Source organism: Salmo trutta, chromosome 13, assembly GCF_901001165.1.
Source record: "Salmo trutta chromosome 13, fSalTru1.1, whole genome shotgun sequence".
Lineage (NCBI taxonomy): Eukaryota > Metazoa > Chordata > Actinopteri > Salmoniformes > Salmonidae > Salmo > Salmo trutta.
The window spans coordinates 62,371,334-62,394,693 of record NC_042969.1 but is presented as its reverse complement, the minus strand read 5'-3'; the positions used below and the strand labels follow the sequence as shown (position 1 = coordinate 62,394,693).

The 23,360-nt window shown below is 43.7% G+C and overlaps 1 long non-coding RNA gene across 2 annotated transcripts; it reads right to left on the bottom strand.

Annotated features, from left to right (window-relative positions):
- Positions 1–390: 390 nt before the first annotated feature.
- On the bottom strand, positions 391–16,971 carry LOC115204930 (uncharacterized). 2 transcript variants are annotated; one of them, XR_003880528.1, is made up of 5 exons: positions 16,869–16,971; positions 14,275–14,420; positions 983–1,158; positions 740–910; positions 391–545 (listed from the first exon to the last, which is right to left on the bottom strand). It is a non-coding gene; the product is annotated as an uncharacterized LOC115204930 (long non-coding RNA). The 2 variants fall into 2 exon arrangements; XR_003880527.1 differs by having other exon boundaries at positions 740–1,158.
- Between the last annotated feature and the right edge of the window lie 6,389 nt (positions 16,972–23,360).

Here is a 23,360-nt window from a genome sequence, read left to right as displayed (position 1 = left end):
AGGACCCTCTCCCAGACCCTGAAGGAATACCAGACACACCAACTGATGGTGGTACTGAGGACCCTCTCCCAGACCCTGAAGGTATATCAAACACACCAACTGATGATAAGTCAAGCTTTATTTTCGCAACCATATTCAGACATGGACCACATCTAAATATTTTTTCTTGACAATAAATATAACAAATATATAGAACAAAATAAATATAACGGGGCGGCAGGTAGCCTAGTGGTTAGAGCGTTGGACTTGTAACCAAAAAGTTGCAAGATCGAATCCCTGAGGCCTCTCCTCTGTAAAAATCTGTCGTTCTGCCCCTGAACAAGGCAGTTAACCCACTGTTCCTAGGCCATCATTGAAAATAAGAATTTGTTCTTAACTGATTTGCCTAGTTAAATAAAGGTAAAAAATAAAATAAATAAAATACCAAAACATGAAATCTTGACAGACGTGGGTCATTTGCCTGACCCCTCATTCCCAGGCCGACCAGAAGGGTGTCCTCTTTGGTGAGTGCTTCAGCTGCACCGCATGTTTTGACTGACGCAGTCCTGAAAGAACAAGAGAGCAACACATCAATTCTTGGACTCAAACAGCAGCTGGAGGATGTATGCAACAGCCTGAGAGAGATAAATCAATCATTGAAAGAACTTGTTGATTGTGTCAAACATATGAGACAAATTCTGGTGCAATGTAAATGTGTTTTCTTTGTCGATTTGATTACAATATTTGGAAGAACAGATACCTAAAACCGTTGTATGATATTGACTCTTGTCCTCAGTGCCAGGGCTATGGGTGGTGGGAAACACTCCCTGTCAGGCATGGGCTCATCAGGTCTGGGTGGATCATTCAGTGGAATGCCATTTTTGATTGCAATGTTGTTGAGCACACTGCACGCCTTGACAATGTAACAAACCTCAAAAGGAATTTGCACATTGTATTACATTCACGTAATGGCATTTGAAAGAATGTCATTTCAGAAGCAAACCTTGCTAGGCTGGTATTGCAGTGTGCTTCCTGTCCCAGACAAGCACAGTCAATGCCCTTTCAGCAGGCCTATGGTGCGTTCCACTGTTGTTCTGGTGCGTGGGCTTGGTTGTACCTTGCCTTTTGTTGGTTTGAGGGGAGTCATCAGCCATGTTCTTAACGGGTAGCCCCGGTCTCCTGCAGATATGAACACAATATTCAGATATTGTTTCCCAGTAGAGGTCTAACATGGCAAATAAAGCCATTCATCCTCAACAGCTCCTTCCTGGAGATTAAGGCCGACTGAACTGTTCTGCACAATGAAGGATAAAACAGTCAGAGGTCACCAAGCGCAACATAGCTTCAGCGTGTAAATCAGCTAGAAAGATGTCGGCATCAAGAAATTGTCTCTGGCCCCCTCCCAGTTAGGGGGAGTGATGAGCTCTACAGCAGTCTCACAACTCAATCGCTGATTGAAAACTGTTTTCTGCCCCTCCCAAAAGATAGAATTTGTAGGTAATTGGCCCTCTTTCTGGGACTCACCCACAAACACGACCAAGCCTGGCCTGTTGAGGAGTGACGGACTCCATCCTAGCTGGAGGGGTGCTCTCATCTTATCTACGAACATAGACAAGGCTCTAACTCCCTTACCTCCACAATGAAATAGGGTGCAGGCCAGGCAGCAGGCTGTTAGCCAGCCTGCCAGCTTCGTGGAGTCTGCCACTAGCACAGTCAGTGTAGTCAGCTCAGCTATCCCCATTGAGACTGTCTGTGCCCTCGACCTAGGTTGGGCAAAACTAAACATGGCGGTGTTCACCTTAGCAATCTCACTAGAATAAAGACCTCCTCCATTCCTGCCATTATTGAAAGAGATCGTGATACCTCACATCTCAAAATAGGGCTACTTAATGTTAGATCCCTCACTTCCAAGGGAGTTATAGTCAATGAACTAATCACTGATCATAATCTTGATGTGATTGGCCTGACTGAAATATGGCTTAAGCCTGATGAATTCACTGTGTTAAATGAGGCCGCTCCTCCTGGTTACACTAGTGACCATATCCCCCGCGCACCCCGCAAAGACAGAGGTGTTGCTAACATTTACGATAGCAAATTTCAAATTTACAAAGAAATATATATATGTTTTCGTCTTTTGAGCTTCTAGTTATGAAATCTATGCAGCCTACTCAATCACTTTTTATAGCTATTGTTTACAGGCCTCCTGGGCCATATACAGCGTTCCTCACTGAGTTCCTATCGGACCTTGTAGTCATAGCAGATATTATTCAGATTTTTGGTGACTTTAATATTGACATGGAAAATTCCACAGACTCACTCCAAAAGGCTTTCAGAGCCATCATTGACTCAGTGGGTTTTGTCCAACATGTCTCCGGACCTACTCACCGCCACAGTCATACTCTGGATCTAGTTTTGTCTCATGGAATAAATGTTGTGGATCTTAATATTTTTCCTCATAATCCTGGACTATCGGACCCCCATTTTATTATGTTTGCAATCGCAACAAATAATCTGCTCAGACCCCAACCAAGGAGCATCAAAAGTCGTGCTATAAATTCTCAGACAACCCAAAGATTCCTTGATGCCCTTCCAGACTCCCTCTGCCTACCCAAGGACGTCAGAGGACAAAAATCAGTTAACCACCTAACTGAGGAACTCAATTTAACCTTGCGCAATACCCTAGATGCAGTTGCACCCCTAAAAACATTTGTCATAAGAAACTAGCTCCCTGGTACACAGAAAATACCCGTGCTCTGAAGCAAGCTTCCAGAAAATTGGAACGGAAATGGCGCCACACCAAACTGGAAGTCTCCGACTAGCTTGGAAAGACAGTACCGTGCAGTATCGAAGAGCCCTCACTGCTGCTCGATCATCCTATTTTTTCCAACCTAATTGAGGAAAATAAGAACAATCCGAAAAAAAATGAATACTGTCGCAAAGCTAACTAAAAAGCAGCATTCACCAAGAGAGGATGGCTTTCACTTCAGCTGTAATATATTCATGAACTTCTTTGAGGAAAAGATCATGATCATTAGAAAGCAAATTATGGACTCCTCTTTAAATCTACGTATTCCTCCAAAGCTCAGTTGTCCTGAGTCTGCACAACTCTGCCAGGACCTAGGATCAAGGGAGACACTCAAGTGTTTTAGTACTATATATCTCTTGACACAATGATGAAAATAATCATGACCTCTAAACACTCAAGCTGCATACTGGACCCTATTCCAACTAAACTACTGAAAGAGCTGCTTCCTGTGCTTGGTCCTCCTATGTTGAACATAATAAATGGCTCTCTATCCACCGGATGTGTACCAAACTCACTAAAAGTGGCAGTAATAAAGCCTCTCTTGAAAAAGCCAAACCTTGACCCAGAAAATATAAAAAACTATCAGCCTATATCGAATCTCCCATTCCTCTCAAAAAATGTTTTAAAAGTTGTTGTGCAGCAACTCACTGCCTTCCTGAAGACAAACAATGTATATGAAATGCTTCAGTCCGGTTTTAGACCCCATCACAGCACTGAGACTGCACTTGTGAAGGTGGTAATATACCTTTTAATGGTGTCAGACATAGGCTCTGCATCTGTCCTCGTGCTCCGAGACCTTAGTGCTGCTTTTGATACCATCGATCACCACATTCTTTTGGAGAGATTGGAAACCCAAATTGGTCTACACGGACAAGTTCTGGCCTGGTTTAGATCTTATCTGTCGGAAAGACATCAGTTTGTCTCTGTGAATGGTTTGTCCTCTGACAAATCAACTGTAAATGTCGGTGTTCCTCAAGGTTCCGTTTTAGGACCACTATTGTTTTCACTACATATTTTACCTCTTGGGGATGTCTTTCGAAAACATAATGTTTCACTGCTATGAGGAAGACACACAGCTGTACATTTCAATGAAACATGGTGGAGCCCCAAAATTGCCCACGCTGGAAGCCTGTGTTTCAGACATAAGGAAGTGGATGGCTGCAAACTTTCTACTTTTAAACTCGGACAAAACAGAGATGCTTGTTCTAGGTCCCAAGAAACAAAGAGATCTTCTGTTGAATCTGACAATCTTGATGGTTGTACAGTCGTCTCAAATAAAACTGAAGGATCGACGTTACTCTGGACCCTGATCTCTCTTTTGACGAACATATCAAGATTGTTTCAAGGACAGCTTTTTTGCATCTGCGTAACATTGCAAAGATCAGACATTTTCTGTCCAAAATTGATGCAGAAAAATTTATCCATCCTTTTGTTACTTCTAGGTTAGACTACTGCAATGCTCTACTTTCCGGCTACCCGGATAAAGCACTAAATAAACTTCAGTTAGTGCTAAATATGGCTGCTAGAATCCTGACTAGAACCCCAAAAAATTGATGATATTACTCCAGTGATAGCCTCCCTACACTGGCTTCCTGATAAGGGCTGATTTCAAGGTTTTACTGCTAACAAACAAAGCATTACATGGGCTTGCTCCTATCTATCTTTCCGATTTGGTCCTGTCGTACATACCTACACGTACGCTACGGTCACAAGACGCAGGCCTCCCAATTGTCCCTAGAATTTCTAAGCAAACAGCTGGAGGCAGGGCTTCCTCCTATAGTGCTCCATTTTTATGGAATGGTCTGCCTACCCATGTGAGAGACGCAGACTCGGTCTCAACCTTCAAGTCTTTATTGAAGACTCATCTCTTCAGTAGGTCCTATGATTGAGTGTAGTCTGGCCCAGGAGTGTGAAGGTAAACGGAAAGGCACTGGAGCAACGAACCGCCCTTGCTGTCTCTGCCTAGCCGGTTCCCCTCTCTCCACTGGGATTCTCTGCCTCTATCCCTATTACAGGGGCCGAGTCACTGGCTTACTGGTGCTCTTCCATGCCGTCCCTAGGAGGGGTGCGTCACTGACGTGGTCTTCGTGTCTGGGTTGGCGCCCCCCCCTTGGGTTGTGCCGTGGCGGAGATCTCTGTGGGCTACAAGACCATGGTGCTTGCCTACGGAGCTGTGAGGGGAACGGCACCTCCGTACCTTCAGGCTCTGATCAGTCCCTACACCCAAAGAAGGGCACTGCGTTCATCCACCTCTGGCCTGCTCGCCTCCCTACCTCTGCGGAAGCACAGTTCCCGCTCAGCCCAGAAAACTGTTCGCTGCTCTGGCACCCCAAAGGTGGAACAAGCTCCCTCACGACGCCAGGACAGCGGAGTCAATCACCACCTTCCGGAGACACCTGAAACCCCACCTCTTTAAGGAATACCTGGGATAGGATAAAGTAATCCTTCTAACCCTCCCCCCCTACCCTCCCCCCCAAAAAGATAGATGTACTATTGTAAAGTGGTTGTTCCACTGGATATCATAAGGTGAATGCACCAATTTGTAAGTCGCTCTGGATAAGAGCGTCTGCTAAATTACGTAAATGTCTATACTCGGCCTTGTCTCAGGATGGTAAGTTGAAGATATCCCTCTAGTGGTGTGGGGGCTGTGCTTTGGCAAAGTGGGTGGGGTTATATCCTGCCTGTTTGGCCCTGTCCGGGGGTATCATTGGATGGGGCCCACAGTGTCTCCTGACCCCTCCTGTCTCAGCCTCCGTTCTTTAGCTCTCAGCCTCCGTTCTTTAGCTCTCAGCCTCCGTTCTTTAGCTCTCAGCCTCCGTTCTTTAGCTCTCCCCCTCTCCCCCTCTCTCCCTCTCTCCATGATGACTCCTTGCTGTCCCCTGGCCGTGCTGCTGCTCCAGTTTCAACTGTTCTGCCTGCGGCTATGGACCTGTTCACCGGATGTGCTACCTGTCCCAGACCTGCTGTTTTCAACTCTCTAGAGACAGCAGGAGCGGTAGAGATACTCTCAATGATCGACTATGAAAAGCCAACTGACATTTACTCCTGAGGTGCTGATCTGTTGCACCCTTGACAACTACTGTTATTATTATTATTATTATTATTATTATTATTATTATTATTATTATTATTATTATTATTATTATTATTATTATTATTATACCATGCTGGTCATTTATGAACATTTGAACATCTTGGCCATGTTCTGTTATAATCTCCACCCGGCACAGCCAGAAGAGGACTGGCCACCCCTCATAGCCTGGTTCCTCTCTAGGTTTCTTCCTAGGTTTTGGCCTTTCTATTGAGATTTTCCTAGTCACCGTGCTTCTACACCTGCATTGCTTGCTGTTTGGGGTTTTAGGCTGAGTTTCTGTACAGCACTTTGAGATATCAGCTGATGTAAGAAGGGCTATATAAATACATTTGAATTAATTAATCATGTGCCCCACCTGGCCATTACATTCAACAAAGCCAAATGTGAATCACAGATGACCTGCACATTGATAGAACGGAAACCTTTTCTGTTGACGAAGTTGAATTCGTTCACATGACGGTGCTTTTATTGCGATGTGGGTGCAGTCAATTGCTCCAATGACATTGGGAAATCCAGCTATGGTATGGAAATCCCTTTTCACTCAGTTTCTGTACACTGCTGTGCAACAGGCCAATGTATCGTGGGGTCAATTAATAATGCCATGAAGGACTGCAGGCAATATTCGGCTCATGGTTGGTTGTGAAATGCCAGACCGATCCGCAATCTCCCGTTGGAATGTTCCAGTGGCCAAAAATCCCAGGGTGGAGAGGACTTGGGTATGCACTGGGATGGCATTGGTGCGATTCCTCTCCCTTTCTGATACTGGAGAGTTGGTTGCAGATATACAATATAATATGCCTTGAAAAAAAAATCTACTAATAAGCTAAGTGTCGCTCTCAGCAAAAAAAATCTGCAAGCTCATTGAAAACATGCTCCCTGCGTAATGCAGCTTGTGCCAGATCCTCCAGCAATGCAAGATTTGCCATTTTGGACAAGTCACAATGCCTCAGTGTTGCCTTTTATATTATTTAACTGGTTTAACTAAATTGCCTCAAACCTTACATTCCACTCTTTCTAATTGACTTTATTATTCAATTAGGCTTAAATGGTTTCATGTTTATGAATTTGATAGCATCCTGAGAAAACTACTAGTAGCTTAAGTGTCTATAAAATAAAGACATGAATAAACTATTAATGTATGATCTTTTTTCTTCATGGTTTATGATTTGATCCAGTATGTCAATCTTTTCTCCATTGGTCATTAGCAGTTTGCATACGCATGGTGTGCTTAAGTTTACACACATTCTCAAGTACAAATTGATAAATCCCACACTTTGCTTAGAAATGATCGCACACATGGTTTACCAACATTTCTGTTCGTTCACACATTGATAAATGAGGGCTCAGGGCAGCTGTCTAGGCCCCTTACATTTTCAATCTTTACTAACGACACTGCCTTTTCAGTGTGTCTATCTATGAGGATGATTCAATACTATACATGTCTGCTACAACAGTGACTGAAATGACTGCAACACTTAACAAAGAGCTGCAGTTAGTTTTAGAATGGGTGGCAAGGAATAAGTTAGTCCTAAATATTTCAAAAACTAAAAGCATTGTATCTGGGACAAATAATTCAGTAAACCCTAAACCTCAACTATATCTTATATTGAATAATGTGGTATTGAGCAAATTGAGACTAAACTGCTTGGAGTAACCCTGGATTATAAACTGTCATGGTCAAAACATATTGATACAACAGTAGCTAAAATGTGGAGAAGTCTGTCCATAAAAAAGCGCTACTCTACCTTCTTAACACTATCAACAAGGCAGGTCCTACAGGCTCTAGTTTTGTCGCACCTGGACTACTGTTCAGTAGTGTGGTCAGGTGCCACAAAGAGGGACTTAGGAAAATTGCAATTGGCTCAGAACAGGGCAGCACGGCTGGCCCTTTGATGTACACAGAGAGCTAACATTAATAATATGCATGTCAATCTCTCCTGGCTCAAAGTGGAGGAGAGGTTGACTTCATCACTACTTGTATTTATGAGAGGTATTGACATGTTGAATGCACCAAGCTGTCTGTTTGAACTACTGGCACACAGCTCGGGCACCCATGCATACCCCACAAGACATACCAGAGGTCTCTTCACAGTCCCCAAGTTCAGAACAGACTATGGGAGAGGCACAGTACAACAGAGACATGACTACATGGAACTCTATTTCACATCAAGTAACACATGCAAGCAGTAAAATGTGATTTTAAAAACACCTTATGGAACAGTGGGGACTGTGAAGCAACAAACATAGGCATAGACACATGCATACAAAGACACACGCATACAAACACTATACACACACACACGTACACATGGATTTTGTGCAATAGATATGTGGTAGTAGAGTAGGGGCCTGAGGGCACACACTTAATGTTGTGAAATCTGTTGTGAATGTATTGTAATGTATAACTGATCAAGGATGATCAATGGAAACAGGATGCACCTGAGCTCAATTTTGAGTCTCATAGCAAAGGGTCTGAATACTTATGTAAATAAGGTGTCTGTTTTTTATTTTTAATATATTAGCAAAAATGTCTAAAAACCTGTTATTGCTTTGTCATTATGCGGTATTGTGTGTAGATTGATGAGTAAAAAAGATTTAATACATTTTAGAATAAGGCTGTAATGTAACAAAATGTGGAAAAGTCAAGGGTTCTGAATATGTTTCGAATTCACTGTAAGTCTATTCACCACACTGTCGTTCTTAGAATTAAGATTTGTTATAAGAAATTTTAGGAGGACATGTCATTTGGCTGTAACGTAACAAAATGTGGGAAAAGTCAAGGGGTCTGAATACTTTCCAAAGGCACTGCATATGTGATCATATCCAAATGTAAGCTAGGTTTGAAATTATTATGTTTTAGTCAAATATTATATCTGTTTGGGTTTCTTGCGGTCAATTTGCAGTCTACAAATTATTTGGAATTATGTTACGCCCCCTGACCATCCGCTCCAGAATTTCTTTGGGCCCACGGTTGAATCTGATGATTCCTGACCTAAAGACAATTTCAATGGGGGAACCGGAGTTCTGACATTTTGACCTTGCTATTTTGACACACCATTTTTGACCAGGGTGCTAAAAGTAGAAAATACAGTGCAACGGAGGGAGATGAGGATGTAGGATAGGCTAAGTGAGCACATTTAATGTTGACAATGTTCGTTATGTTGCAGTTTTCACAATAGTTTGTTTGCTAAAGTTAAAACCAGTTTGCTTATTTGTTGCATTGTGGTTTAAATTATGAATGTAAATCATACTCGTAATTAATTAATCAGATGCATTTTGTGAGCTTGTCATTTTCCAACGCACCTATAACATTCGTAATTCATCAAAACTGTCAAGTATAAGCATATTGAGACTAAAATATCGTTCAGATGAATGATTGGATTTGATTATAAGGACATAGGGTAAAGAAAACAGTTTTCACATATCACCCTCTTGAACTGACCCATATTTTCCTGCATTCTAGAACACTTAGTGGACTTGTATTTATTGTCTGTTTGTTTAATTAGAATGTAGGTGAAATCTATTAAAATGCAGATTTGTTTAAAAAAATTCTGACCCTTTAAAGCTAATGGGAAAGGTCTGTAACACGGAACCCAAACCGGCTGCGCGTGTGCACCATCGTGCATACATTTATTTTGTCCCCACACACCATCACGACACGCAGGTTAAAATATCAAAACTAACTCTGAACCAATTACATTAATTTGGTGACAGGTCGAAAAGCATTAAACCTTTATGGCAATTTAGCTAGCTAGCTTGCACTTGCTAGCTAATTTGTCCTATTTAGTTAGCTTGCTGTTGCTAGCTAATTTGTCCTGGGATATAAACATTGAGTTGTTATTTTACCTGATATGCACAAGGTCATCTACTCCGACAATTAATCCACACATCAAACGGTCAACCGAATCGTTTCTAGTTCTCTCTCCTCCTTCTAGGCTTTTTCTTCTCTTAACTTCATATTGCGATTGGCAACTTTCATAAATGAGGTGCATTACCGCCACCGACCTCGTTCATCTTTCAGTCACCCACGTGGGTATAACCAATGAGGAGATGGCACGTGGGTACCTGCTTCTATAAACCAATGACGAGATGGCAGAGGCAGGACTTGCAGTGCGATCTGCGTCAGAAATAGAACTGACTTCTATTTTAGCCCTTGGCAACGCAGACGCTCGTTGGCGCACGCGAGCAGTGTGGGTGCAATAATTGAATAATATAAATTACTAAATTTATTTTGCAACGCTCACGCACGCGAGCGGTGTAGTCAGCCTGTAAGAAATGTGCCTTACATGTAGACACATTGAACAAACCGAGCTGAAACACAGATGTGTATCGATTGACAGGGATATATCGATCGCCTAAATATCGATGTAACAGACAAAAAAATGTTTTGCTGGTCGTAGCGTTTTGCCGGTATTCACACTAGCGATTAGTATTTTGTATCTATGCGCTCTCTTACAAACCTTCCGGTACGGTGTTGAACAACTACATTTTCTTTAAATCAATTAGTAATCATGTTAGAGAAGAATTGTGGGCATAGCGGGAAATGTTTATACATTGTTCACATATGAGAAGATCAAACTTTCATTTCTAATTTTCTACAACTAGCCTACCATCCCAGTTATAAATCAGAGTTATTGTTTGGTCAGCTCAGGACAGAACTTTCCTAGACACTGCAGCGAATTTGTTCTGACCTGAGTTGACCAGTCAATCAAGGCCAACGCTTACGATCAGAAAGAGGAAAGCTGGAGAGTACAGCCTGGTCTTCTTACCTCTAGCCCAGGGGTGTCAAACTCATTTTCCCCATGGGCTGCATTCACTCTTCACCAAAGTCAGGAGGGCCATACTTAAAATGGATTATTTCCTTTGGTTCAAAATGTGCAAATCATAGTCCTCTATCCAACACTTTTGGAATTTTCGATGCTCTCTGAGTATCTAGATGGACAGAGTGAAGAGACTAAATGAAGGTCCAGTAGGCCTATCATTTCTACACAGTTTTGATTTTGTTTTAGTAATTTCAATGTCAATGTAAAAAAAAATATATATATTATTTATTTTATTTTTTCAAACCGCCGGTGGGCCGATTTCAATCGGCTAGCGGGCCTTGAGTTTGACACATGTGCACTAGCCTATATAATCAGCATAACAGGTAATAAACCACAAATAATATAAGCTATAACCTCTCAGTTTACGACGAAACAAGTCATTAAAATCCTGTTCTAAAAACAGTATTGTTAATGACAAATGTGCTAGCCGTCACCCCAAAGCTTTTGCAGAGGGGCATCTCTGTAATCTCTCATATGAACCATTAAAAAAGCAGTTTAGGAGTGATTAAGCCATCGCAATCGATTAAGACTTGGCAGCAGCCGCATCTACCGACGGGTCAATAACGGCTTGTTAACTCAGTCACAGGTGACAACTTGGAATAAGTTTTCAGTCCGTCATCAATATCAGACAGATTATGGGAGATATAATTAAATAATTATCCTGCCACTGTTGTGTCGTTGGTATTGATTTATTCGACCAAATGTCTCGCCACTCTACCCCATGCATAGCGTAGCATAGCATATGGACGCTTGGCAGGAGACAGAGTTTGAGTCCCAAATTGCACCCTATATACCTAATGGGCCCTGGTCTACAGTGCACTAATTATATATATATATATATATATATATATATATATATATATATATATATATATATATATATTCCCCCCCACCTTTATTTAACCAGGTAGGCTAGTTGAGAACAAGTTCTCAGTTACAACTGCGACCTGGCCAAGATAAAGCAAAGCAGGGCGACAGAAACAACAACACAGAGTTACATGGAATAAACAAGCGTACAGTCAATAACACAATAGAAAAAATAAAGTCTATATACAGTGTGTGCAAATGGCATGATGAGGTATTGCAATAAATAGGCCATAGTAGCAAAGTCATTACAATTTAGCAGATTAACACTGGAGTGATCGATGAGCAGATGATGATGAGCAGATGGTGTGTAAATAGTGATACTGGTGTGCAAAAGAGCAGCAAAGTAAATAAAAACAATATGGGGATGAGGTAGGTAGATTGGGTGGGCTAGTTACAGATGGACTATGTACAGCTGCAGCGATCGGTTAGCTGTATAGGGAGCCATTTGGGATGTGTACACAGAGGCACAAGTGACAAACACCAACGGAAACGGACTGCCCTAAGAACATATAAAATACATTTAAAAACAGTACAGTAGCCCTTTGTCTAGCACATGTACTGCAGTGTGAGGACATCAAAAATATGGCCTGTTATTAAACCTCTTAAATGTAACTGCATGTAATCAAAATGTAATCCCCAAAAGTAATTATTTATCATGACAGGGTCATAAACAATAACTAGTAATGCTGCATAATCTAAGAAAGGTTAAAATCTCACCATTCTGGTAAAATTTTACTTTTGAGGACACAAGCTCAAGTACATGAAAATATTACTTCTTTTATATGATGTATTTCCTAACAAAACTGCATGAATAAGGCTTGAAATCAGTAATATGTTTTCTAAATATAGTATAATCCATTAAAAAAATTACTAACTATAAGATTCACCTTCCTTATAACTGTAGAAAACATTTGTATATTTAGAGTTCGAGAAAATGCATATTTTCTAAAGTTCTCTCTTGATCAAAACGTCCATCTCATTGCTGTGAACTTCTCAGAGCTCTAGCTTGGCTTCCTGAACTCGTTAGGAACTCATCATTAAATCTTGTCCATCTATGACAAACTAAGTGGTTTTTGTTTAAAATCTATACTGAACAAAAATATAAACACAACATGTAAAGTGTTGGTCCCATGTTTCATGAGGTGAAATAACAGATCCCAGAATTTTTCCACATGCACAAAAGCGTATTTCTCAAAAATGTTGTTCGCAAATTGCTTACGTCCCTATGAGTGAACATTTCTTCTTTGCCAATATAATCCACCCATCTGACAGGCATATCAAGAAGCTTATTAAACAGAATGACACAGGTGCACCTTGTGCTGGGGACAAACTGAAGAGTATTTCTGTCTGTAATAAAGGGGCTGGTTCGAATCCCCGAGCTGACAAGGTCAAATTCTGTCATTCTGCCCCTGAACAAGGCAGTTAATCCACTGTTCTCCGGTAGGCCGTCATTGTAAATAAGAATTTGTTCTTAACTGACTTGCCTAGTTAAATAAAGCCCTTCTGTGTTGAAAAACTCCTGATTGGAGGGCCTGGCTCCCGATTGGGTGGGCCTATGCCCTCATAGGCCCACCCATGGCTGCGCCCCTGCCCAGTAATGTGAAATCCGTAGATTAGGACCTAATAAATGTACTTCAATTGACTGATTTCCTTATATGAACTGTTACTCAGTAAAATCAATGAAATTGTTGAATGTTGCGTTCATATTTTTGTTCAGTATGTTAATAATTTTATATTACTGGCTATAAATCAACAGCGATAAAACGACACTCTCCTGATGCGTTACAAGTGACGTAAGGTTCAGCCAGTAGTTGGACATCCCAGCTTTAAGTGGTGTCAGATTTCACATCCTGCAGTAGAGACATACACCTGTGTCCATGAGAATCAGGGCAACCACGCAATGCAAGACATTTCGATCTATGGTGTCCACATATTGATTTATAAGCAAACCGGTACCATAATGGTAATTTTAAATCATTATAAAGTTCAATATTTACAGCATATTTCTGAACACAAAAGAGAGGGCCAGATATTGGTTACAATGCCACCTCCAACTGTCACATTGGTTACTGAACCCACACTTCAAACCCACAGTAACATATGAAGATAGTACACTGTTATTTTCTAAGTGCAGAACAAAAGATATGTCATTACATATGTTATACAGTCAATTATACCTCTCATTCCTAGAACTGATTAGAACTGTTATGGTCAGGTTTACGTTACTGTCCTGATCATGATGCAAACATTTGGGGCACATTGACTTCAATTGGTTTCTGGTTAGAAAATGCTGATATTAATGGTTAGTGCAAACTTTGGGAACAGAATAATGGCACACACAAACTTGGCATCTGCACTGTTCAAGAAAATGTGTTTTTGTAGAATTTTCTGTGGAAATTGTTAAAAGTACTCCTTGTGCATATAATTGTATGATTTGATTAACTTTGCAGTCATTGGTTTTTGTTTGACATACATTTTAAAGTGAAAAATCGGAGTCTCAGCATCATTCTGTTACCATGGAATTGCCCTAATCAAACCCAAATAGTGGATATTAGTCTCTCCTTATGCATAAACTGCTTTCAAGGAATCAACAATTGTTTGTATGCGTGTGTGTGTGTGTGTGTGTGTGTATGGGGAGCACCAGCTAGAGGACAACCAGACCTAGTACAAGGTGCTATGTCCCTCCCTGTAAGGTTGAGGCTTACCTGGTCCAGGGTGGGGTCCCGTGGGTGCTGGATCTCAGCTTCCACCACAGCAGCAGACGAGGAAGAGGGATTCTGGAAGGCACAGCCTCTACACTGTAGTAGCCTTGTCACAGAGCACGCCACTGGGTCCCAGATAGCACTGTAGGCTGTATGTGTTTTAGAGCGAGAGAAAGAGAAAATGAAAATAAAGTTCAAAACAACTAAATGCTCCATTTCACCCACGTAAAGTAGCCCACAGAAAATCCTGTAGGGAGAAAGCATCAAAGGTCTGAGGCGCTAGCCACTCATTAACCCACTCCTCAGCACAGGAAGGCAGACATCATAATCCCAGGGGAAAGTGAATTTGTATAAACTCTCTTTGGCTAGTGACACTGATTGCTGTTTTATAATGACAGATAGTTTAAATGGATCATTACTTTGAAGGGACTGTAAATACATATACCAATGGAACTATAGAATGCTGTTGGGGAAGTGTGTACTGCATGTATGGATCAAAGGTGCTTGGATCATAGAAATAGAATGATTCATTCTTATTCTTCGGCTTGGATAGCAACACTGTCAAAGGGAAAAGTGACTAGGGGATTCTAGCAGGCACCATGGCTTCTTTTGTCCTGACTAATCTACTGAGTCAGTGATTTGGATGGATCCAGGTTAGAGCCTTGCAGAGTAGGGACATTGTTCAGACAGGTTGTTCAGACAGGTTGGTTTCGCTCACCCCCACTTCAAAGAGAGGGAAGCTCCCCAGCATAGACTTATGGCATCAATGAAGCAGGGGTTTTGAAACTATGGAAACATCTTGCTGACTGCAGTGTTTAGCTCCTATGACAGCTTCCCTCTCTTTTTCGACATCCCCAAAGAGGTACTAAAACACGCCTGAACAAGGAAAGTCTGTAATAGCAGGTTCTTCGTATGTGGCTGTATTATTCCAAACCCCTACAGTGAAATCACAAATTAGCTAATTCCTGTAGGTTAGGCAACAATGTAAAGATAAAGTCAGATGTCTGATTTATTTCAGGTCTACCTGTAGTGTTTTTGTCCCTGTAAGGCTGAAGACTGCTTTGGAGGGCCTGTATGGCCACGATTCCCCGGACCACCAGTAGGGTAGGGGGGACATGGGGGCCTGGGTGGGAGATGGACACTGGAGTGGGCCTGTGGCCCAACATCCTCTGGTGCATTTAAGCCTGGCGATCTTCTCCAGATCACACACAGTGCTCTGCAGCTCACCTAAGGTACACGGTCCAGTCCTCTGGAACAGGGTCTCTGGTCATTAGTCATGTGGAAGTCAAGACTTGAGTTGGCATGATGTGCATCGTATCACCTGCTATACACAAACAATGTGCATCACTACCTCAGATACCTAGGCTCCAACCATGGTCTATGCAGTGGCCTCTAACTCGCCGTCCTCCTCCGAGAGGCCCTGTTGGCCCCTCTATCCTGCTTACAGCTCCTCTGCACCTTGATGCCTAGAGGGAGCAAGCAACGGATGGATGCTTTTGTTTTAATTTCCAAATGAGCACTGATAAATTCACTGACAAAAATCCCGGAAGCCAGCCATACCAATGTGTCAGAGGAAACACTGTACAACTGGCAACCATGTCAGCAGGCATGCGCCCGGCCCACCGCAAGAGTCGCTAGAGTGCAATGGGACAAGGACATCCCGGCAGGCCAAACCCTTCCCTAACCCGGACGACGCTGGGCCAATTGTGCGCCGTCTCCCGGTCGCGGCCGGCTGCAACACAGCCCGGGATCGAACCCAGGTCTGTAGTGACGCCTGCAGTGCCTTAGACCGCTGTGCCACTCGGGAAGTCTGTAACCTTTCTGACTACCAGGCCCTTCCTTTGTTAGACCAGTGGGGCTACGCTCAGTCTCAGGTTCACCTCCAGGACTTCCTGGGGGATACACTCTGCCCTCACATTTAGGGCTTTGGCCCTAATACTAGTCCCAGGCTTGGAAGAAGCCTGGTCCTTCCATCCTGTAATGGCTTGCTCTCCCTCAGTCTCCTCAGCATTAGGACCTGAACCAGCCACACTAGCAGACCTGACTCTGGCTGTCCTGCCATGGACCTATAGGCCCTGATCTTTGGTCTCGGTCACTGGAGGTGGGTGCAAAGGGCACCCCTGCCTTGGTCCTGCCTCTGCCCCTCTGACTGCACCTGACTTGGGTCTGGGCCTGGTTCTTAGCTTGGGTCTAGGAAAGAACAACTCTCCCTTTCCATGGCTGAGACTGTCTTGACACAGCACCTTAATTTGCTTTAATTAGCAGGTTATGTCAATATGCCAGTCGCCCTATACTGCTTAGTGTTGTCTTTTAAGTGGAAAAATCTCAAACAAGCTGAAACAATGGAAACAGACTTACTTTCCAATTATCATCAACCTGGGACCAAAACAAATGCAATTAGCCTACTGCATGAATAAACACACTCATTGATTAAATTTGTTCAAACTCATAAGAATATATAAAGCCTGACTTAGGCTAATCAACGAGGAGATATTAAAGGGACTTAGGGAAGCCACAGTAAATACTCCAATAACCTTACAGTGCTACAGAACAACAGACTAACCGCCTATTAAGATGCTTTTAGGACATCTGCTTACCCTCTCCCATGGCACGCTTGTTGATACTGATGTTAACGAGGTGCCCAGTCACATTCAGCCATGCAAATACATTAACTAATGATGCTAAGGCACTGTCATACAGTGAGGCTGATGAGCAGAGAGGAGAGCTTTAATTGAATGGTTCGGTCAACCACTTTGGGCTCCTCCGTCAACCAATCACAGGTTAGGGATCGTTAGGGAGGTTTGTGTTCTAACGAGACAACATCCTGTCAAGCTAATGTGGCTTAATTTGCCAGACTTCACTGTTCCCACCTCCCTCCATCTAAGGTTTAGCTTCTTTAACCAATGGTATGATTGCTCATTGTCGGTAAAACCCAATAATCCAAACAAGGCCCTTAAAACCATGATCACAACTAATCCTCCTAACACTGTAAATGACCTTTTACTCTTCACAACATCATTAAACCATTTTCCCCATTAAGGGGAACGGTTAGCATGTAGGTGACAATATATGCCATTTGCTTTAACTGTTCGTAAACAAAGATTACATTAGGAGTATACGTGAGGCAATAAATAAATATACTGCTCAAAAAAATAAAGGGAACACTTAAACAACACATCCTAGATCTGAATGAAAGAAATAATCTTATTAAATACTTTTTTCTTTACATAGTTGAATGTGCTGACAACAAAATCACACAAAAATAATCAATGGAAATCCAATTTATCAACCCATGGAAGTCTGGATTTGGAGTCACACTCAAAATTAAAGTGGAAAACCACACTACAGGCTGATCCAACTTTGATGTAATGTCCTTAAAACAAGTCAAAATGAGGCTCAGTAGTGTGTGAGGCCTCCACGTGCCTGTATGACCTCCCTACAACGCCTGGGCATGCTCCTGATGAGGTGGCGGATGGTCTCCTGAGGGATCTCCTCCCAGACCTGGACTAAAGCATCCGCCAACTCCTGGACAGTCTGTGGTGCAACGTGGCGTTGGTGGATGGAGCGAGACATGATGTCCCAGATGTGCTCAATTGGATTCAGGTCTGGGGAACGGGCGGGCCAGTCCATAGCATCAATGCCTTTGTCTTGCAGGAACTGCTGACACACTCCAGCCACATGAGGTCTAGCATTGTCTTGCATTAGGAGGAACCCAGGGCCAACCGCACCAGCATATGGTCTCACAAGGGGTCTGAGGATCTCATCTCGGTAACTAATGGCAGTCAGGCTACCTCTGGCGAGCACATGGAGGGTTGTGCGGCCCCCCAAAGAAATGCCACGCCACACCATGACTGACCCACCGCCAAACCGGTCATGCTGGAGGATGTTGCAGGCAGCAGAACGTTCTCCACGGCGTCTCCAGACTGTCACGTCTGTCACGTGCTCAGTGTGAACCTGCTTTCATCTGTGAAGAGCACAGGGCGCCAGTGGTGAATTTGCCAATCTTGGTGTTCTCTGGCAAATGCCAAACGTCCTGCACGGTGTTGGGCTGTAAGTACAACCCCCACCTGTGGACGTCGGGCCCTCATACCACCCTCATGGAGTCTGTTTCTGACCGTTTGAGCAGACACATGCACATTTGTGGCCTGGAGGTCATTTTGCAGGGCTCTGGCAGTGCTTCTCCTGCTCCTCCTTGAACAAAGGCGGAGGTAGCGGTCCTGCTGCTGGGTTGTTGCCCTCCTACGGCCTCCTCCACGTCTCCTGATGTACTGGCCTGTCTGCTGGTAGCGCCTCCATGCTCTGGACACTACGCTGACAGACACAGCAAACCTTCTTGCCACAGCTCGCATTGATGTGCCATCCTGGATGAGCTGCACTACCTGAGCCACTTGTGTGGGTTGTAGACTCTGTCTCATGCTACCACTAGAGTGAAAGCACCGCCAGCATTCAAGTGACCAAAACATCAGCCAGGAAGCATAGGAACTGAGAAGTGGTCTGTGGTCCCCACCTGCAGAACCACTCCTTTATTGGGGGTGTCTTGCTAATTGCCTATAATTTCCACCTGTTGTCTATTCCATTTGCACAACAGCATGTGAAATTTATTGTCAATCAGTGTTGCTTCCTAAGTGGACAATTTGATTTCACAGAAGTGTGATTGACTTGGAGTTACATTGTGTTGTTTAAGTGTTCCCTTTATTTTTTTGAGCAGTGTATTTACCAAGGTTTAATGGAAGCCATAATATCACATCAAATACAATAGTATCTCGCTTTGGCAAAGAGGGCTGCAAGCCAGAAGTGAAGAACTTGAGAAAATGACCGCCACCATAGCAAAGACAGACAGGTAGAACAACTAATAAAATATTAACATAAAAACAGGTAAGCCGGCCTCCTGAGTGGCACAGCGGTCTAAGGCATTGCATCGTAGTGCTAGAGGCATCACTACAGACCCGGGTTTGATCCCGGGCTGTATCACAACCGGCCATGATAGGGAGTCCCATAGGGCGTCACACAATTGGCCCAGCATCGTCCGGGATAGGGGAGGGTTTGGCCGGGGGGGCTTTACTTGGCTCATCGAGCTCTAGCGACTCCTTGTGGCGGTCCGAGTGCCTTGCAGGCTGACCTCGGTCGTCAGTTGAATGGGGTTTCCTCCGACACATTGGTGCGGCTGGCTTCCAGGTTAAGCAGGTGGGTGTTGAGAAGTGCGGTTTGGCGGGTCATGTTTCAGAGGACGCATGACTCGACCTTTGCCTCCTGAGCCTGTTAGGGAGTTGCAGCGATGAGTCAAGATCGAAATTGCAGAGAAAAAGGGGTAAAATACAAAAAAACAACAATAATAATAATACAAATTATAAACAAAATAAATTAAAAATATATTTAAACTAGGCAGTCAATTACAGTTTCATAACAGACTAAAAAATAAAGCATTTATAATTTATAATTAAGTTTTTGAATGTCCTTGAGTGGCCCAGCTAGAGCCCGGACTTGAACCCGATCAAACATCTCTGGAGAGACCTGAAAATAGCTGTGCAGCGACGCTCCCCATCCAACCTGACAGAGCTCGAGAGGATCTGCAGAGAAGAATGGGAGAAACTCCCCAAACACAGGTGTGCCAAGCTTGTAGCGTCATACCCAAGAAGACTCGATGCTGTAATCACTGCCAAAGGTGCTTCAATAAAGTACTGAGTAAATGGTCTTAATACTTATGTAAATGTGATATTTCCGTTTTTTTTTTTGTAATACTTTTGCAAACATTTAAAAAAAAACGGTTTTTGCTTTGTCATTATTGGGTATTGTGTGTAGATAGATGAGGGGGGAAACAAAGCACTGTACACCTTGCCAATACAAGGTGCTTTATTGACGGTTCAATCTACCCATCTGCACTCTTCCACATCAACTTGACAACACAAACCAAAACCAGCAAACATGATTTTATTAATCCCTTAATCCCTTTTTCATATCACAATGATTTATATTTACTGATATATAGTGACCCTGGAGCTGTTCTCAAGATGGATGATGGGGGTTTCTGAGGTTTCTTGTGTTGCTGGAAAGGCCTTTGTGTGTTTCCCCAAGTCATTAAACACACGATACACATCCCACACCACACCTCCCCCATCTAGTTTACATCAGACAATTACTTTATGAAAGGATTGTACAGTAATTTTGGGGTAAAAATTGAAGAGTTCTATCTGCGTGAAGTCAGACATGCTGCATCACCCCCCCATTCCTCTCCTCAATCCAAATAACACATCTCATTAAAACACATAACGGGACAATGCTTCCATCGCGTTTACAGGAAAATAAAGATGCATTTCTTCTTGCATTTGAATCATGTGTACAAAAATATAAGACTGCACGTTAACATCGCAATTTGTGCAACGTTCGTTAGCTCCAGACTTTTTAAACAGATAATGTCAGTCAGACGAGACGACCCAGCCATGCTGTCACGCTAGATAATGAGACATGATGATCTGAGAACTAACTGGCTTTACTGAGCGTTTTGGTGTCTGTCTAGTTGTCTATAGTCTATGGTTATAACCTGGAACCTGGGCCCGTGTTCACAAAGAGTTTCAGTTGGAATGCTGATCTAGGATCATGTCTCCCCTGTCCATATCATTTTAATGATTTAAAATGAAGCACTGATTCTAGATCAGCACTCCTACTGAGCCTCTGAATACAGGCCCTGGTGCCTAGTCAGCTACAGTTATAAGCTGGTGTCTAGTAATCTATGGATATAACCTGAGGGACAACAGAGAATTAGCTGGTTAGTTTATGATGCTTTCTGTCTGGACCTGGACATCCTGCGTGTCCTGCTGCCTGTCTGCCTGTTCTGGCCCTGGGTCCCCCCTGGGTCTGACCCTGCGTCTGGGTCTGGTTCACCTCCTGTCCTTCTCCCTGACCTTGGTGCTCCTGTCTCTGGGTCTCTTGCTGTTGGGCCTTGTCACCACTCTCGCTGCCTGTCCTGTTCCCATCTCACACTGACACAGTCTCTACTAGCTGAGGGAGCAAGAGCGCCGCCCCTATGGGTATCAGTGGTAGTGACTGTTCCTGTGCCGTCCCTAGGACCCTGCTCTGGGCCAAACAGGTCCTCAGACAGAGCCTGGGCTGTTCCGGTAGATAGCACAAGGCTGGCCGCAAGCACAGTTCCCTCCCCTGTCATCGTCCCCTGCACTGTCCTGGGGAGAGGCTTGGTCCACATCCTCTTCATCATCAAACATCTCAGGTGTGAAGATGCTCTGGTCTTCCTCTAGCATGGTGAGATCTGGGCTCAGAACTGGCAGGGACCTCCACAGGGGAGAGGTCTAGAACCGGACCCTGGTCCTGGCTGGGAGGGGTAGCTGCCGGTCCATCCGGCCCCTCACAGGCCTTCCTTCCTGGGCAGGGGATCCAGACTTACATTCTCCTGGTTCTCCTTCTCCCCCTCCACAGAGTCAGGCCGAGGCGGGTCGACCAGAGGACCACAACGCCGGCCTGGGTCCCGGGCCTGGAAGATGGGGGGGTCTTGAAGCGGGTGGAGCTCACAGGGGTGGAGGTGGTGGAGGGGCCGTGGGGTGGTGGAGACGGGGCCTTAGGATCACTCTTCAGATGAGCGGAGGCGTGTTGCTGTGTCTGCTTCTGGTCTCGTGCCCACAGAGAATACACACGTTATGGGAAACCATAGAAAGGAAAGACAACACAGTTGTATGAAGACTGTTATAATACATTTAGAAATCCAGATGAGCTGAGGAGCTGATTGGAGCAGTCATCTGGTGTTGACAGTAAAGGTGAGAAAATGACGGGGAAAGTACATGGACGATGCCAACATTGGCCTCAAGGATCCTATATGCTGGGCCCGTAACAGCTAGGTTAGTGTACACCTCACATGTTTAGTGGTTTAGGGGTGTGGGCAAAGGATGCCTTTCTGACTCTTATCCAGAACAGTGCAGAGGAGAAGAAATCACCACCACCGTCTCACGCTCAATATAACACAAACAATAGTCAATGTGATTTAATTAAAAGCAACAGTCTAACATCTGCTCACCAAGCTGCTTGCCTCAGCCCAACCCAGCACCACTCAGACATGTAGAAGGACTCGTAGTAATGACAGATTGGTGTACATCCCCCCCCCCACCTGATCCAGCATCTGCCACCCCCACCCACCCCTCAAAACACAATTGAGCAAACAGCTCAGCCTTACAGCGACCCGAGTAACGCGAAAGACTAGACTAGAGCTCTAGAACGGAGTGTATCCACCTCATTTATAAACCCAGTGACCTCATAGTACTATCATTCCGTTAGGTTCAGACCCATGTTTTTCTATGGATCCATCCTGTGAGGTCCAAGGTACCATATGAAACCAAATATCTCGCTGCATTTACGCTCGCTTAGCTTGACACCCATAAAAAGAGGTTCTGCTGTAACAAACAGTAGAGGGTAGGATCAGAAGCAAAACGGACCTAAAACATATATACACAACGTTTTGTACATCAACATGTCTTAACATTCCTAAAGAGGAAGAAATGTAAAATGATTTGACTAAAACCGAAGCTAAGAATCCTGAATGTTGGTCAAATGAAACCCTGGAGGGAGGAAACGGCAACAGCATTGCTCCTCTACACCCCTAACATCTTTGTTCCATTACATTTATTTATCATCAGAGAAGTAGATCCAAAAAGCCTCACACATTGTTCCCCTGTTCTCATCCACTTTACTGGGACAGGACTGTTCAAATATCATCCCATCATGAATAACAAGATAGATGAACACAACAGATGTTGGTCTGCAGTGAGATCATGTAGTCGCATTGGACTCATTAGGAACCACTTATACAAGGAGTTAACGGAAAGAGCTCTGGATGAAGCTTTCATATTGTTTTTATGCACCAATCAAACCTCTGACTGATAATCTACCAACTTCCCTGACATAACTTATTTATCTAAAGTAATACATCTCACCAGTGTTTCCATGGCTGATGGTAGACAGAGGCCACAGAGCAGGTGGGACAGAGACCATAGGGGGAACCCAGGACCTAACCCCCTGTAGCTGGGTGTGGTGCTCTGGGACCTGAGAGGTGGTAGTATGGTAGTGTGGTGCATCGTGGCCCAGAGAAG